Consider the following 16167-nt stretch of genomic DNA (forward strand, 5'->3'; position numbering starts at 1 on the left):
CTGAATGGTTTGTCTAGTATTATAATAGGTTAGAGAGTAATGATATTCTACATCAGAGAAATTATATGTCATAATGTTAAATGCTATATGGGTAGGTTATGTGTATTTACTGTAGAAAGGCAATTATACAAAATCTATTCTATTATATACAGAGAAGCAAACAAGAGCCTGTTGGAGCTGAGATACTGGAATTTACAGTTGACAGTCCTTTAAATTGTAAGTGAAATGAGACAAGTCAAACATTCTCTCTTATTTTGGGCTAGGCTGATTAGGCCTTGGGCAGCAGGTCCTGGAGTCGACAGCGTCTTATCCACTGTACAACTGGCTGATTGCACTATAGTTTGTTTGGCTTCCTGTGTCAAAGCTCTACATGGGCTGATTGGCAGATCAGAGATTTATACTACAGAAGCTTAGTGCAGCTTGTACACCTTGGAGCAACTTGGCACAGGGAGACCATAGGTCCGTATGAGCGACTCTATTGGTCGCTGGCAGGGCCTCCTCTGGCATCAATCAATCAAGGGCAGCTGCCCTGGTGATGCCAATATGGAGCGTTTTAGAGCAAAAAATGTAGTTTAAGCCTAGCTCTGCCCTTGGGTTTTCTGTCTCTGGGTGGATTAGCTGCTCCCTGCCATTGCGGTTTGCCACAGCTCATCAACCCTAAATGAATCTCTGCTAATTTGTAATTGTTTGTGCCTTTTTGCTTGTTTTATATAGATATATATATATATATATATATATATATATAAAGTCTGGTGTATTTATGTGTGTCTGTTTATTTGATCCTCCTCCTGATCCTTTCCCTGAACTGAAACAGAAAGTTCTAAGTTTCTAAAAGGAAACATTTAATTTGTGAACAATCTATGCCGGAATGATACATGACAATCTTGCTCTGCTCACTGAGTCTATGTCATGGCTACAATCAAATCTGCAACAAACATTGTCAGAGATTTGCCAGGCGGTTCAGCCTTCACAATTGTGTGTGTTATGATGAGTTGTCTGATTCTTCCTCTGATCAGGATTCTGATGATGCATGTATTTAAATTACAGATGATAAATCATCTTCTGAGGAGGGAGAAATTATGGAAGAGTTGGTTGTTTTTTGCTGTGGAGGATACTTCCAAACTAATTAAGGTGGTTAAATTTGTTATTGAATATTATGACAGACTTACATAATAAATGAGGTTGAAAAAAGACCTAAGTCCATCAAGTTCATCCCTTCTACCTAACCTGGTATGTCATGCCTTTCTAAAAAAAAAAAACAACAAAAAAAAAACAAGACCCCTTTTGAAGCTATCTAAAGTGCCACCTCCCTTTGGCAGTGAATTCTATACCTTTATTGTACCTAGCGGAGGGGACGGTCCGCCCCGGGTGCCACTCATCAGGCCCGGATCCCTGGCAGCCTTTTTTTTTTAACATGGAGGAGAGGGGCGCCTAGCAACCGCTCAGTGCCCCTCAGTCTCTTTCGCGAGGCCTCTTACTCCGTTGCAGTGCCGGTATGTGACATCATATGACATCATATTTTGCCGCTCAGCTGTGAAGCAGCGCAGCGGCAGAGCAGGAAGACGGAGGCGTCGTGCTCCCACCGCAGGACTTCTGGATGGTAAGTCCAAAACCTTTAACTACAAAGGGGGATAGGGTAGATAGTGTGAAGGGAGGGAGACGGGGGTAAATAGTGAGAAGGGAGGGAGAGGGGGTAAATAGTGAGAAGGGAGGGAGAGGGGGGTAAATAGTGAGAAGGGAGGGAGAGGGGGGTAAATAATGAGAGGGGGGTAGATAGTGAGAAGGGTGGGAGAGGGGGGTAGATAGTGAGAAGGGTGGGAGGAGGGTAGATAGTGAGAAGGGTGGGAGGGGGGGTAGATGGTGAGAAGGGAGGGAGAGGGGGTAGATGGTGAGAAGGGAGGGAGAGGGGGTAGATGGTGAGAAGGGAGGGAGAGGGGGGGTAAATGGTGAGAAGGGAGGGAGAGGGGGGGTAAATGGTGAGAAGGGAGGGAGAGGGGGGTAGATAGTAAGAAGGGGGTAGAAAAGGGGGAAGGTAGATAGAGGGTAGTAAGTATATTGTGAATTAATTATGTGAATGAAAGTGTGAATTGGTGAGTGACTGTAAAAGTGTTTGATAGATGTATAATTGATTTGTGGAAAGGCAAAGATGGCACAAGCAGGATGTTTGAGCCTTGGGGACCAATATGACACAGGCAGGGTGTTTATGGAACAAAGATGGCACAGGCCGGGCTGTTTGGAGACAAAGTTGACTCATGCTGGGCTGTTTGGGGACAAAGATGCAAAAGTCCACAGGTTTTTGCAGTATAGATCCTTCTAAACGCGTTTCGCCGACTTGGCTTCTTCAGTAGAAGTATAATCGAACAAATCGGCGAAACGCGTTTAGAAGGATCTACACTGCAAAAACCTGTGGACTTTTTCATTGACACTCTGCAAGCACCTTTTAGGGTGCATGGACGAAATGTGAGTGTTTCTTTTGCTGATGATTTCAATAATTTTTTTCTCAGATACTGCACCATTTTAAGTTTATTTTCTAGAGTCAACGAAGATTATTAAAGACACTTTTGCATTCAATCATCTATTCTATTTGTGAGTGCAACATTAAATTCACACATAAAAATTGGTTTTACTTTCTACACTATATTGGTTTTATTTTTTTCCCTTATATGTATCTGCGCCCCATAATTTTTTGGTTGGTTTGAATTTCTACACCCTGAGGAGGAGTGTTCGTTTTTGGGCTGCTGCAGTCCTATTCGGGAAGTATTGTTTGTATCATTTGTTTATTTTACTATATAGCACGTGATTTTAGGTTAGTTCACGGTTAAACAAGCATGGTCAGACAAACCAAGGTCAATATAACAGTAGTACTAGAACAGCATAGCCAATGCACAACAAAGAGTCAGGCTAGACAGACTCAAGATCAAAGGAAGGATACAAAAAGTGGTCAAGCTAAGGGGAAGAAACCAGACACAATTACATAGGTTTATTAAGTATATTAAATTATAAAATACAACATTTGGAAAACATGAATTACAAATGAAGCTATTGTAGTACAAATAAATAATCATCTATTTTTACAAGGTTGGCCAGTTCATAGAAGTTTATCTGAATGTTCTTCATGTTAACAGAAGACAATTCTGGGTATCATAAATTGCTATGGAAACTAAATACATTAGGAATTTGAATGAGGTTTGACTAGATAATCTGTTGTTTTCTTTCTGCTATTATGTTTGATAAATAATTTTCTCTCTGTACCAAGCAAAGCCAATCATTTTCAACCACTTTCATAAAGAAAGCAGAACTACAGAATTTATCTAATGCAAAATGAAAGAAAACAAATACATGCTTTTCTAGCTGTACATATTTGTAGGAGGTCCTGCGCTATGATTACATAATTATATCATGCACACCCTGTTACCTAAGTAAGCATTCTAATTGTAAAGTTCTGTTACACAAGCATTTGGTTGACCATAATAATTGTATTCAATGTTTTGTGTTCATTCAAATTAGGAAGAGAAACACGTTCTTCCTGATTTCTGAATGTAAAATGTCTCAAACAAGTTATTTAAGGAGGTTTCTGTAAAAAAAAAACAATAAAAACTTAATAAGAAGACCCATATTTTTTTTTTTTTACACAAATGTTTGTAAATGTAGACTGCATGACTAGGTGCTTGAATTTATACACCTGTGGCAATCTGATTGGTTTGATGGGGTAGATTAAATTGGTCAGGTTCAAAGATGTCCCAAATAGGACTCGGGTGCAGACTGACAAAATTCCAAATTTAAAAATGCATACTCCAAACAACCCAACAAACCTATGAATGGTGGTATCACTGTACTTAGAAGACGTTGCTGAGCACATATTGGGGGGTTGTTTGGCAGTGACATATACCAGGTGTTATAAAACCTAAGTTACAATGTACATTAAAAAACAAACAAGAAATGACTACTACAAACTTTGACAAAGGCTTGTGATCTAATTAGTGCAGGGAAATAGATAAAATACCTCAATTTGAAATACCCTGGGGTGTCTATTTTTTTAAAAAAATATCTGATTTGATGGGGGTAAGTTGAATTGGCTGCTTTAAAAAAATTTCCCAAATGGAACGTGGGGCAGGATGGCCGGATATCAAAACTCCAAGATGAAAAATTTGCACCTGCCAAATGTGACCTTTTAGCTCCCAAACCACAAGGCAAACTTATGCATGGGTGACATCACTGTACTCAATCTGTACTAGATCTTGCTGAACACATATTGAGGTTTTGATTGGAAGTGACATTTACAAGGAACTGTAAATCCATACCTGAAAATTACAGCTCAACACAAGCACAGCAAAAATGTTAAAACAGCCCCAGTCACGCTTCATGACCAAAAGTATGTAGACACCTGGCCATCACAGCTAAATGAGCTAGTTTGATATCTCATTCCGAAGCTATGTCTGGAAAGCTCATCTGGGAAGGCTTTTCACTTTTGGTAAAGTAGTGTACGCAGCTTGGGTTTGTTGCTAACTTTTACATTAACATGATTTTTTATGGGAATTAATACAATTTTTTGGGGTAGTGCCATTGTGGCTGATCTCATCCTCTGCAGTTAACTGATTAAAAGTGGATCATCCTAAATATTAGTTTGTTAATGGGAAGTGGAATATATCATTTTACAAAAGAGAACCTAGCATCTGGTAATATGCAACAAAAGCTTCTTCTTTAGTAGTGTGTTTGGAGAAAGGGATGTATCCACGTAAAGAATAATTGCATACAATACTTACTTAGTTGGAGTGTCAGAACAAGACAGATATGGAAATCGATTCGTTTCTCTAGGTAGATGGTAAATGAGAAGATGAAACAGATGTATAGTGTGGGCTTCAAAGAGTGAAAGGAGAAAGCAAGCAGGGTGTGTGGAATGATCTGAAAGATACAATTTTTGGATGACAGCCGTTGCATGGCACCTAACACTGTACTATAGCTTTGTAGAACCTTTCTATGAAAATGTCTGTTTTCCTGAAGCATATCTCCCAGTCTCTACAATTCTAAGTTACTAAAAGCGGTACTGTTTAATGCCACATAGTTAATACCACATACTCGGACATGATGGTTATGAATCCTGACAGATGATCTCTTGGAGCTGAGTGAGCAAAAAAGTGCTAAACATTCAGAATACTGTAGTACAGTTGTAACGGGCTGTAAAGTGCCATACACTGCAGCTGGGCAAAATGTGCCACATTCCTGCCAATAATATTTAAGTGAGTCAGAGTGAAAACTGAGAGTGTAGCAATGTGTCCTAAGGCTAACAACAGAAACCATTTGTTTCAGTGTTTCTAAATTAAGGGATCTATAAAACAAAGTTGTAACAATGTTTATTAGATTTCTTATTATGCATGGTTCTGTTGGTATAATATTATGAAAAAAAATGTCTGTTTTCTGTATGAAAAAAAGCTACAGCTGTTACAAAGCTGTATAAAAACTGTTTAATCAGAATCTAGTCTAGGTAGTCATAGTTGTTCAAATGCGCAGCAGATATATTAGTGTTTTCAGTGCCTTAGAAGATTCAACATCTAAGTATTCAACCAGGACTGACCAAAGACTGGGCTTCTGTGACATAACACAGGTCACTGCAGCTCTTGCAGTGCAGGGGAGCACCTAAGTCAAGTGAAGCTGGCCTTAATCTGACTGCAATATTTTGCTGTGGAGCATGCATAAGATGTTTGTTACTACCAATACCATTGAATCATATTTTGAGTAGAATAGCATTTATTCTCTCCATAATATGTGCAGTGCACATAAATGATCGTTATTTTCACATTTGTCCAAGACAGGGACAGTTAGCAAAAAAAACAGGATACCTATGTGGGGAGGGTCCCTTAACACTGTTTGCATTGAAGCCCCAGGGTTTTGTGTTATGCCACTGCAGCCTAGAGTTGCAAGGTATCATATTTGCAATATTTGAAAGAAATAATGAAACGTAAAAAAATTCCTTTAGTTCCAAAGTATTGTATATTACACTATATAACGACTTTACCGTTTTACAAGCTTACATGCATCGATTGCATCAGTAGCCCCCAAGATGGTTTCGCGCAACTGGAATACATTGTAAGCAAACTGCACAGCAATCCTAGGAAACATTCAAAACACAGGATTTTTTTTTGGACCTGACAATATAAACATACTGACCTTGGAAATATACTTCCCTTATAGATAGTGGAGATCTTCAATATCTTATTATGAGAATTAATCATTAAGAAAATAAAAAGAAAGAGAACATGGTGTAATATAAATTTACATATACCGAGTTAAAAAGAGAGATTTTACTCTTGCTACACTGCCCTGTATTGTTATTGTTAACTTTTCCTCAATCAGTGGCCCTACAGCTGGCTCATGAAGCCTCTGGAACAAGCGCAGCTTAGTGGAGGGGGCCCTGACAGTGCTAGGAGGTGGGCCTAAGGGGTTTTGTTTTAATTTTATTGGCTTGCCAGGTTAGGGGTGGGGTCATATAAATAGGTGGTAGCCATTTTGTGATCTCATTTTATAATCAGTTTTCCAGACCTGTTGTTGTCCCTCCCTCCCTATTTATGGTTTTAGGGGGGTCCCGTTTTGTCACAGCGGCAGGGTGGAGAGGCAAGTTTGGAGCGTTTAAATGGGGGTTTTTGTGGTAAAAGTTAACGAAAGGTTGTTGGTTGTTATGTTTTGTAGGTTTCGAGCTGGTCTGTGGCTCAGAACCTGGGGGTGTAGGGGTATCTGGGTATACCCCTATTAAGGAGTTTAGACAAAGTAAATTATTGGAACTTTATTGTTATGTTTTTGGTCATTGTTAAATTATTGTTTGGGGTCATTGTCATGGTGTGGGTGGTGTCGGGCTATTATTGTTACTATTGTATTTTGTATGACAGTGCCTTTTTGTAAATTATGTTTTTAAGCTGTGGACTTTTTCCACTGCAATTTTGGTGTCCGTGTCTGATTTTGGGGGGTTGGGTATTCTGGTGGGTTTTTTCCTAGAAGGCCCACGGATCGACTATGCGCCTGTCATCAAAATGCAGAAAATAAAACAAGGGAGGAGGTACGGCTAAAACAAAATTCACTTTAAAAACAAACAATAACTGCTTCCATGAAGGAATCCACGAGTTTCCTTATTTTAGTAGTCGCCTTCAACTAATCCTATCTTTATTGATTTGTAGATCTGTGCTCGTTGCTGGACCTCTCACTCTGTATCTCATCATAGCATGCATGCATACTACGTGTTTCACCTGCTACTTCTTTAAGGTGCTGTATGATTAATCATACTTCTCGTCCATTTTTTCTATCGGTCTCTAATTAGTCCATTATCCGCTTATCAGGACAAAGTTAGTTACAAATATTCACATATATCGAATGTTTTTGATGCCCTGTTTTTTTTATGTATCTGTGTTCAATAATACAACTTCTGATTATAAAACATTCCCAAATAAATCAATTAGATCAACAAATTATTGTACTGATACAATATAAAATTACACTATAGTAATCATGTAGATAATATATTGCTAAACTCAAAAATGTAACTGAATAAAAATTGGTTGTCAGTTTAGGTATTAAAACCATCGTGTTTAATAACTTATTGAAATATTTTTTATTCTGATTTGGTCCAGAGTTTTAATGCATTGTATTTATAATTTTTTTAATGGAAAATTGTTATTTTGTATTATGTATATATTTCATCATTTTATGCTATCAATTGAGCTGAAATTTGTTTTGAAAATAGATTCAAAATAAACTCGGTTGCTATGGAGAATTTAATTTTTTGAATCACCACTGCTGCTGATCACAGAATGATCAGTAAGCAGGGCTCTATTGCCTTGCATTGCTTATTTTACAGTACTGTGATCAGCCTGCATGGGGCTCATCAGGGTCCCAGGAGGGCCTTGATAGACCCTCTGGGAACCTTTTTTACTTACAATGTTTGGGCATTCCCCGCTATACTTATGTAATTGTTGCTTTCGTAGAGCACCCTTACATTGGTAAGGAGGAAACTAGTGATGCAAGGTAGAGAGGCTGTCTTTGGAATGTCACCACAGGTGCAAATACCAAGGGACCTACTATTACGTACTCGGTCACCTAGCACTTGTTTCCGAGGATGCAATAGTATGTTGAAAGACTTAATGACATAAATGTTTTTTATTGTTAGCTATACAGTTTGATTACTTTGTTAGGTAATAACAAATGGTTGTATTCATTTTTGTTACTATTGTGTAAACCTTTGAAATTGACAAATGAAGGAAAAAGAATCAAATAAAATATTTCCATTTTGACTAAAAAAAACCCACAGGATATATTGTACAAACAAAGAAACTCAGCTAGTCAGCAAAGGTCAAAGGTAGTCTTACAAAAAAATAAATAAAAGAGAAAGACCATATGATAACATCCTGGAATAAAGATCACCAGGCAAAGTGAATATTTCTGAAGTTGATAACGCCAGATAAGCTTATTTAAAACAGATGAACCATGGCCACAAAGCCAAATAATGGATTCTGTCAAAGAAACAGATGATACCATTTGTATCACTGATGTCAGTTTTAAACATTAAAAAAAAGTTCTAAAGGTATTTTTTTTAATTAAGAAAGATAGCATGAGTCTCCTTAAACAGTAACTAATTGGTATTGACCAAATATTTGTATATGCTTTAAGACAAGTAAAAATGTGGGGGTAGGGGAGGGTAGATGGTGAGAAGGGGGAGTAGGGAGAGGGTAGATGGTGAGAAGGGAGGGTACGGAGAGGTTTGGTTGTAGGGAGATGGTTGGGGGTGGAGGGTTTCCCCGTAAGAGATTCTCGCACCGGGGCCCTGAGGCTTCTAGTTACACCCCTAGTTATGCTCTCATACTGTCTGTATCCTGCAGGTAGACCCAGCAGTGCTTAAAGTTGGAATCGGAGGAGCATATGACTGACATCATCGGGTGGGTAATACACATACAGTATAAACATAGGACAAGCATGGTAATCACTAAAGCTTCCACTCAGCCCATCACTAGTGAAGGAAAACATTATATGATCCCCTGCTGATTTTGTACTTTTGTGCACTGACATGATCAGTGTAACATTTTAATGGTACGTTTATTTGAACATTGAGAGACAGAATATCAACAAAAAATCCTAACGCACTTCTAATAAGTTATAAATTGATTTGTATTCTGAGCGCTTATCTTGTCACATGTCCACATAATCAATTATTCAGATTCCAACCTCTCCACAATGGCCAGGATCCAAAGAGCTGTCCAAGGATATCAGGGACAAGACTGTAGACCTACACAAGGCTGGAATGGGCTACAAGACCATAACCAAGCAGCTTGATGAGAAGATGACAACAGTTTTTGCGATTATTCACAAAAGGAAGTCTCCCTCGGTCTGGGGCTCCATGCAAGATCTTACCTCGTGGAGTTTCAATAATCATGAGACTGGTGAGGAATCAGGCCAGAGCTACACGAGAGTATCTTGTCAATGATCTCAAGGCAGCTGGGACCATAGTCACCGAGAAAACAATTGGTAACACGCTATGCCGTGAAGGACTGAAATCCTGCAGTGCCCGCAAGGTCCCCTTGCTCAAGAAAACACATGTACAGACCCGTCTGAAGTTTTCCAATGAACATCTGAATGATTCAGAAGAGAACTAGTTGAAAGTGTTGTGGTGAGCTATTTGGCATCAACTCAACTTGCCGTGTTTGGAGGAGGAATGCTGCCTAAGACCCCAAGAACACCATCCCCATCGTCAACCATGGAGGAGGAAACATTATGCTTTGGGGGTGTTTTTCTGTTAAGGGGACAGGAAAACTTCACCTCACCAAAGGGGCGATGGATAGGGCCATGTACCGTCAAATCTTTGGTGAGAACCTCCTTCCCTCAGCCAGGGCATTGAAAATGGCTCATGGGTAGGTATTCCAGCATGACAATGACCCAAAACAGATGGCCGAGGCAACAAAGGAGTGGCTCAAGAAGAAGCACATTAAGGTCCTGGTGTGGCCTATCCAGTCTCCAGACCGTAATCCCATAGAAAATCTGTAGAGGGAGCTGAAGGTTCGATTTGTCAAACAAAACTTTTGTTATTCAGTCTCTCACTGTTCAAATAAAATTATAGACTGATCATGTCATTGTCAGTGGGCAAATGTACACAATCAGCAGGGGATCAAATCATTTTTTCCTTCACTGTAATCCTTGGATCCTCCAAGCCCACCTGAGACCGGGGCTCAAACTTACTAAATAGTTAACCTGTTAAATCTCAGGGGTTCTCTTTAGCCATGTGGGGTCTTTGGGGTTCATCGGCAGTTAATCCTCTTTGTGTTTGATGAGCTGGGAATTCTGTATCAACCAAGTACCGTATTTGCTCGATTATAAGACAAGGTTTTTTTCAGAGCAAATGCTCGTCAAAATACCCCTCATCTTATAATCGAGGTTGTCTTATAATCAGACCTCAAATTTGTCTGACTATGAGACTAAGCTCCAGATCCCCCGCAGCGCTACAGGGGACCTGGATGCTCTTGTCTGGTAAAACGCCCCCCCAAACTTACCGGTGCTTCTGACTCCCTGGTCAGTCTACGCAATTCGCAGATGAAAGTCTGCGCGATGGACGCAGACAACCCCCGCTGCTAACCGCACCTCCTTCCGGCTGCAGCGGAACTTGCCTACGCGAATCGCGTAGACGTCTACACGCTGCCCCAGCTACACACCGGGGAGTCAGGAGTACCGGTAAGTTTGGAGGGGGGTTAAATGGGGGACATAAGGCATTTCTGTAGGCAGAGTGCTCTATGATATGCTTTTTAACCCCCTTTATGCTACTCTGCCACCAGAAATCCCTTTTAACCCTCTATACACCACTCTGCCTCCTGAAATGGCTTATACCTCCCTATATGCCTCTCTGCCCCATAATATGCCTTTTAACCCCCTAAATGCCAGAGTGGCATATAGGGGTATAAGGCATTTCTGGAGGCAGAGTGGCACATAGGGGGTCAAAAGGCATATCATGGGGCACAGTGGCACATAGGGGGTCAAAAGGCATATCATGGGGCATAGTGGCATTTAGAGGGTTAAAATGCATATCATGGGGCACAGTGGCATATATATGGGGTATAAGGCATTTCTGGGGCAGAGTAGCAAGCCTGGGGGCAGATCTGCATAACTTGGGGGCAGGTTGGAAAATAAAAGGAAATAAAAACAAAATTTTTTTTTCTCAATCATAGCTTTTTAAAAAAAAATAAAAAAAAATTACATAGTTTACATGAATTAACACTTACTAGTAAAACTTTTTTCCTATAGGGTCGTCTTATATTCAGGCTATTTCTTTTTTTTCCTAAAGTAATATTCAGATTTTGGGGGGCATATTATAATTAGGGTCGTCTTATAATCGAGCAAATACGGTATTTCAGTTCTTCTCAACAGCTGGAAAGATGGTGTTCTCCTAGAAGAGGTTGCATTATAATTAATTTTGTGGTTGTGTTGCTTTAAATGTTTTTCTGTCCAATATTTCATTTGAAGCGACAATATTATTACCTTTCTATTCCCAATTTCTACGCAGAAGTCATTTTTATAATGTCAAATGTGCCACTTTATATCTTCAGAGGAAATGCTTAACTCCATGAAAGAAATGATCCTCGACAAGCTGAAAGGCTTTGCCACAGCATCCGGAAATGATTAAATGTAGTTTTTTATACTAATTTGGTAAAGATCCTTGGGTTGATGTATTAAGGCTCAGAAATGTAAGTTACCCCTCATAATGGTATAGTGGCCCTAAAGCTAATTCATACTAAGTCTGCTGCCAATGGAGTTCAGATGTAGATGTACAAAGTACTAGCTATTCCATCTTCTTAACAGGTTGAGAAGATAGTGAGTAAGTATTTCTATAGGTGATCAGGTGATAAACACACAATAGGTTGTAAGCTCCCTGCCAGTAAAATGTTAACTGGTATTTATAATAAGACCCAGTAACCAATGTTTATTGGGTTTAATTATCAGAATAGGGATTATAAGGGGCTTCACCTCCCTCTCCCACCATGGGGGAATTTCCTGCCCTGGTTGCCCAGAGTCCGCCAGCAAACCCGGCTCAACGAGACATATTGTGATTATATAGATATGATATAGAACTGAATAAATGTGTTTCATTTTTCAGGTGATGGGAAGTCAGATGTCATGTAAGTACATTCTGAAGTAACTTTTTACTGTAATACACAAGACCCCATCATATTGTAGCTTCTGTTATTTAGGGCTGCAACAACTAATCGATAAAGTCGATAATAATCGATAATGAAAATAGTTACCAACGAAATTCATTATCGATTAGTTGAATCGATTTTTATCGATTATAAAATGAGGGTTTTTTCAGAGCAAATAATCCGTTATAATCCGTTACATTCAATGGCTCACAGCAGTTACTACTTACCAGTCCCTCCCTGCAGTCACTCTGACGATTGGCCCTGCCCCTTCCCCTCCCAGTCCTTCCCTGCAATAACACTGCCGATTGGCCGCGCCCATTTCCTATAGCGTCCACATGGCTCAGACATTCATCTAACTGTCAGTATAACATTAATATTTGGGCTGCTGAAACTTAGGGGAGGTGGAGGTTAATTTGGGGCAGTTATGGTTAATGGGGTATTTAGGGGCAGTTATGGTTGATGGGGTGTTGAGGGTTAATTTAGGGGCAGTTATGGTTGATGAGGTGTTGAGGGTTTATTTAGGGGTAGTTATGGCTGATGGGGTGCTTAGGGTTAATTTGGGGGCAGTTATGATTAATGGGGTATTTAGGGGCAGTTATTGTTAATGGGGTGTTGAGGGTTAATTTAGGGGCAGTTATGGTTGATGGGGTGTTGAAGGTTAATTTAGGGGCAGTTTTGACAGATGGGGTGATTGGGTTCATTTGGGGCAGCTATGGTTGATGGGGGTCGTTAAGGTTAATTTAGGGGCAGTTATGGTTGATGGGTTCTTTAGGATTAATTTAATGCTGATGATGGAGGGTTAATTTAATTAATTCAATAAGGTTAACTTAATTTGCAGTTAGATGTAAAGGGGGGGGCAAACTAAGGGGAAACCAAATCCTGGGGGCAGTGAAGATTAACCCAGTACTTATTTATAAAAGTATTGTGTCGGTGTGATGTGAACAGGTCTGTGAATCTATGACGGTACTATGGCATATCTGGGGGGTATAATTCATACTGGTGTATAAGGCATATCAGGGGGCACAGTGGCATATCTGGTGGTATAAGGCATATAGGGTATATAAGGCATATGTGGAAGGCAGTGTGGCATATCTGGGGATATGTGGCATATCTGGAGGTATGTGATATCTGGGAGGTAGTGTGGCAAGCCTGGGCTCAGATGTGCATAACTGGGGGGGGGCAGGTTGGGAAATAAAAACAAGAAATGCATTTTTATCAATGTTTTTTTTATTCTGCCGTTTGTTTTTAACATCCAGTTATTTTACATTTATTTTTTTAATTGATTAATCCAAAAAAATTATTGACCAACTAATCAATTATGAAAATAATCATTAGTTGCAGCCCTACTGTTATTCAAACCCCAGACAGGGAACATATTGAGTTGTTATGGATGGTCTGCAGATCACAGTAAAGTCATCGGTTTTCATTAAAAACGATAGGAGTTCTCTGCGTTTGTTTGTTTCCTTATGAATATATGATGGCGTCTAATAGCAAAGTGGTTGATGAATGAAAAAAGAACCCAAACATATCATATTCATGTTACTTATTGCTTTGTATTTTTAGTTGAAGAAGAGCCTGCAGTGAGTGTGTGGTGAGTATTTAGAGGGAAGATCTCAGTCCACATGGTCTGTATATAAACACAGAGGCCAGTTATTAATTCTCTCTATAGATATAGCTTCTCGAAAAAGCCTCTTTTTATTTTTACACGTCTGATAGAGATGGGAGAGGGAGATTATAGTTAAAGAACAGGAGAGAAGTAACCAGGGATGGAATAACCAGGGATGGAAGAAAGGGCGAGATATCGGGACTGTGAAACACGTGGGAGAGAACGGAGGAAAGGAGGGAGTAGAGAAGTAAGTAATGAACTCATGCTTTATTTCTTATTTCAGCAAACAGGGAAACACCCAGAAGAGGTAAACATTTTTTTCACGTATAGTAACATATTCTTATATATACACAGGAGCTGGATACATTTTCATTATTCTGCGTTATTCTGTTACAATTACGTGCAGCTGGAGATCATACTGAGACCTCCTGTATAGAAGAAACAGTAACAGAAGATCAATTAATACTATATAATTATTAATATTATTATGTCATTTATGGAGCTCCTTTATATTTTTCAGCACCGTTCAATCATAATATATGGTCAACTAGACTGCCAACTGTATAACAAGATTATTACAAACAGATAATATTCCATTATTTAGAGACAGGTTCTAATATCTTCTAATAATGTGTCCTTTTGTTTTTCTTACAGATACTTCTGCTGCTGCTTCATGAATTTTTTGAGATATTAATTTTAAAGATATATATATAATGATAATTATTAAAAATATATATATAATTCAAAAAAGTTTTTTTTTTTTTTGTTTGAGTCATCTGTTTCTGGCTTAGACAGCAGTTTGACCCTAAATGATCTGGGTTTTATTTTTCGACTCTGTTCTCTTTGTAAAATGATCAGGTATTTGTCCCTAATTCTAACCCTGGACAGCCTAAACCCTGTAACAAGGACACGAGGTTGTAAAGGACATGACCCATAATGACTTAAACATATATACGTATACACATGCAAAACCATTGATAAATACAAAACACAACACACCATATTTGGATGAATCAGGCCGTGGACTTGTATTTAGTTTATCATTTAAACAAACTTTCAGCTGTAACTTAATAACTTTGTAACCACTGTAACATAAACACAAGCCCAGAGCACCAGACTAAATTCACCTAAACTTGCCAACCGCCCTAAAAGCCAGCCAGCCAGCATAACTTAAACATACAGTTCACCCTAAAAGCTATAGGGTAACTATACCCCAATAAAAGCCACGACAAAAAGGTCAAAAACAATATACATAATATAGGGTGGGTGGGAGGGCACATCTTCACTAAATCTTCCATGGAGTCTTCGGCTTACCAACCTCGCCACTGCTCACCAGACTCAAGGTCAGTGCAGTATAGGCTCAGCGGTTCGCCAAGTAAGTAGACAAGCCCCTCAAAAACGCCTCTATTTATAGTTGTATTTCCCACCCATAGCAGCGTGAGACACCCGCGAGGTAGGCGCGAGGCGACCACGAGGCAGCGCGAGACACCTAAAAAACGTGGCAAAGCACTAGCGCAGGCGCAAATCAAAAACAGCTTACCTAAATGTTTATTTTTATCTATCTATCTATCTATCTAGCCTACACTTTCTATTGATAAACTGACCTATATCTGCCCCCACAACCTCATGGCATCCTGCCCTATGGGTGCAGGATTTATCAATATGTAATGCCCTGGAGCAAGGCCACTAGCCCTTAATCTAACCCATAAAGGGGCTCCATGCATTTTTTAATTTATTACATTAAAAATACATTTTGGAAAGTATTCTTTTTTTTCTTAATTTTCTTCTTAAAGAGGTTTAGTCCCTTCATCCTTGAAACCTGTACCAAGAAGCCCATTAGAACATATCAGTACGTCCTGACTTGCTGATCTTGGGAGATCAGGCAGTCATTAGAAGCCAGCTTTGTTGGCTCCCTGCAGCCCAATCTTGTTTAACATTGCTCGCTGCGAGACCTGGTACACCGTCATACAAGGATTGCCTGAAATAAATAAATAACAACCAAAATTTTTAAAAAGAACCTCTTAGTCCTAACACTATAAGTATTATAGTATATAGTATACAAAATCACTAGCCCCAAGCCCTAAACTATGTAATATAGGGTAATATGTAAAGCATGGATGTGGCTTTCTTAAACAAAGAAGAACTATGTATGTGGGGACCGTAATCAGAAGATGCTGGTGAATATAAACTGTGTCATTGTTCAGCTGAGGCACCAACAGTACAGAAGGAACTTTAAGAAAAATATATGATTTCACCCTCACAGCTATTTTCTGCGATCCAGGCGCATCCCCTCTTCGACGAGACTCGGAGGTGGAACCCCTCTGCCGATAGCGTTGTCAGGATCCTTGATCCGCATACCACTTTTTGAGTTCACATAATAATAATAAAACACATAGGAGA

Source organism: Sceloporus occidentalis, unplaced genomic scaffold (assembly GCF_023333645.1).
Source record: "Sceloporus occidentalis isolate IW3139 unplaced genomic scaffold, rSceOcc1.0.p SCAF_58, whole genome shotgun sequence".
Classification (NCBI taxonomy): Eukaryota; Metazoa; Chordata; class Lepidosauria; order Squamata; family Phrynosomatidae; genus Sceloporus; species Sceloporus occidentalis.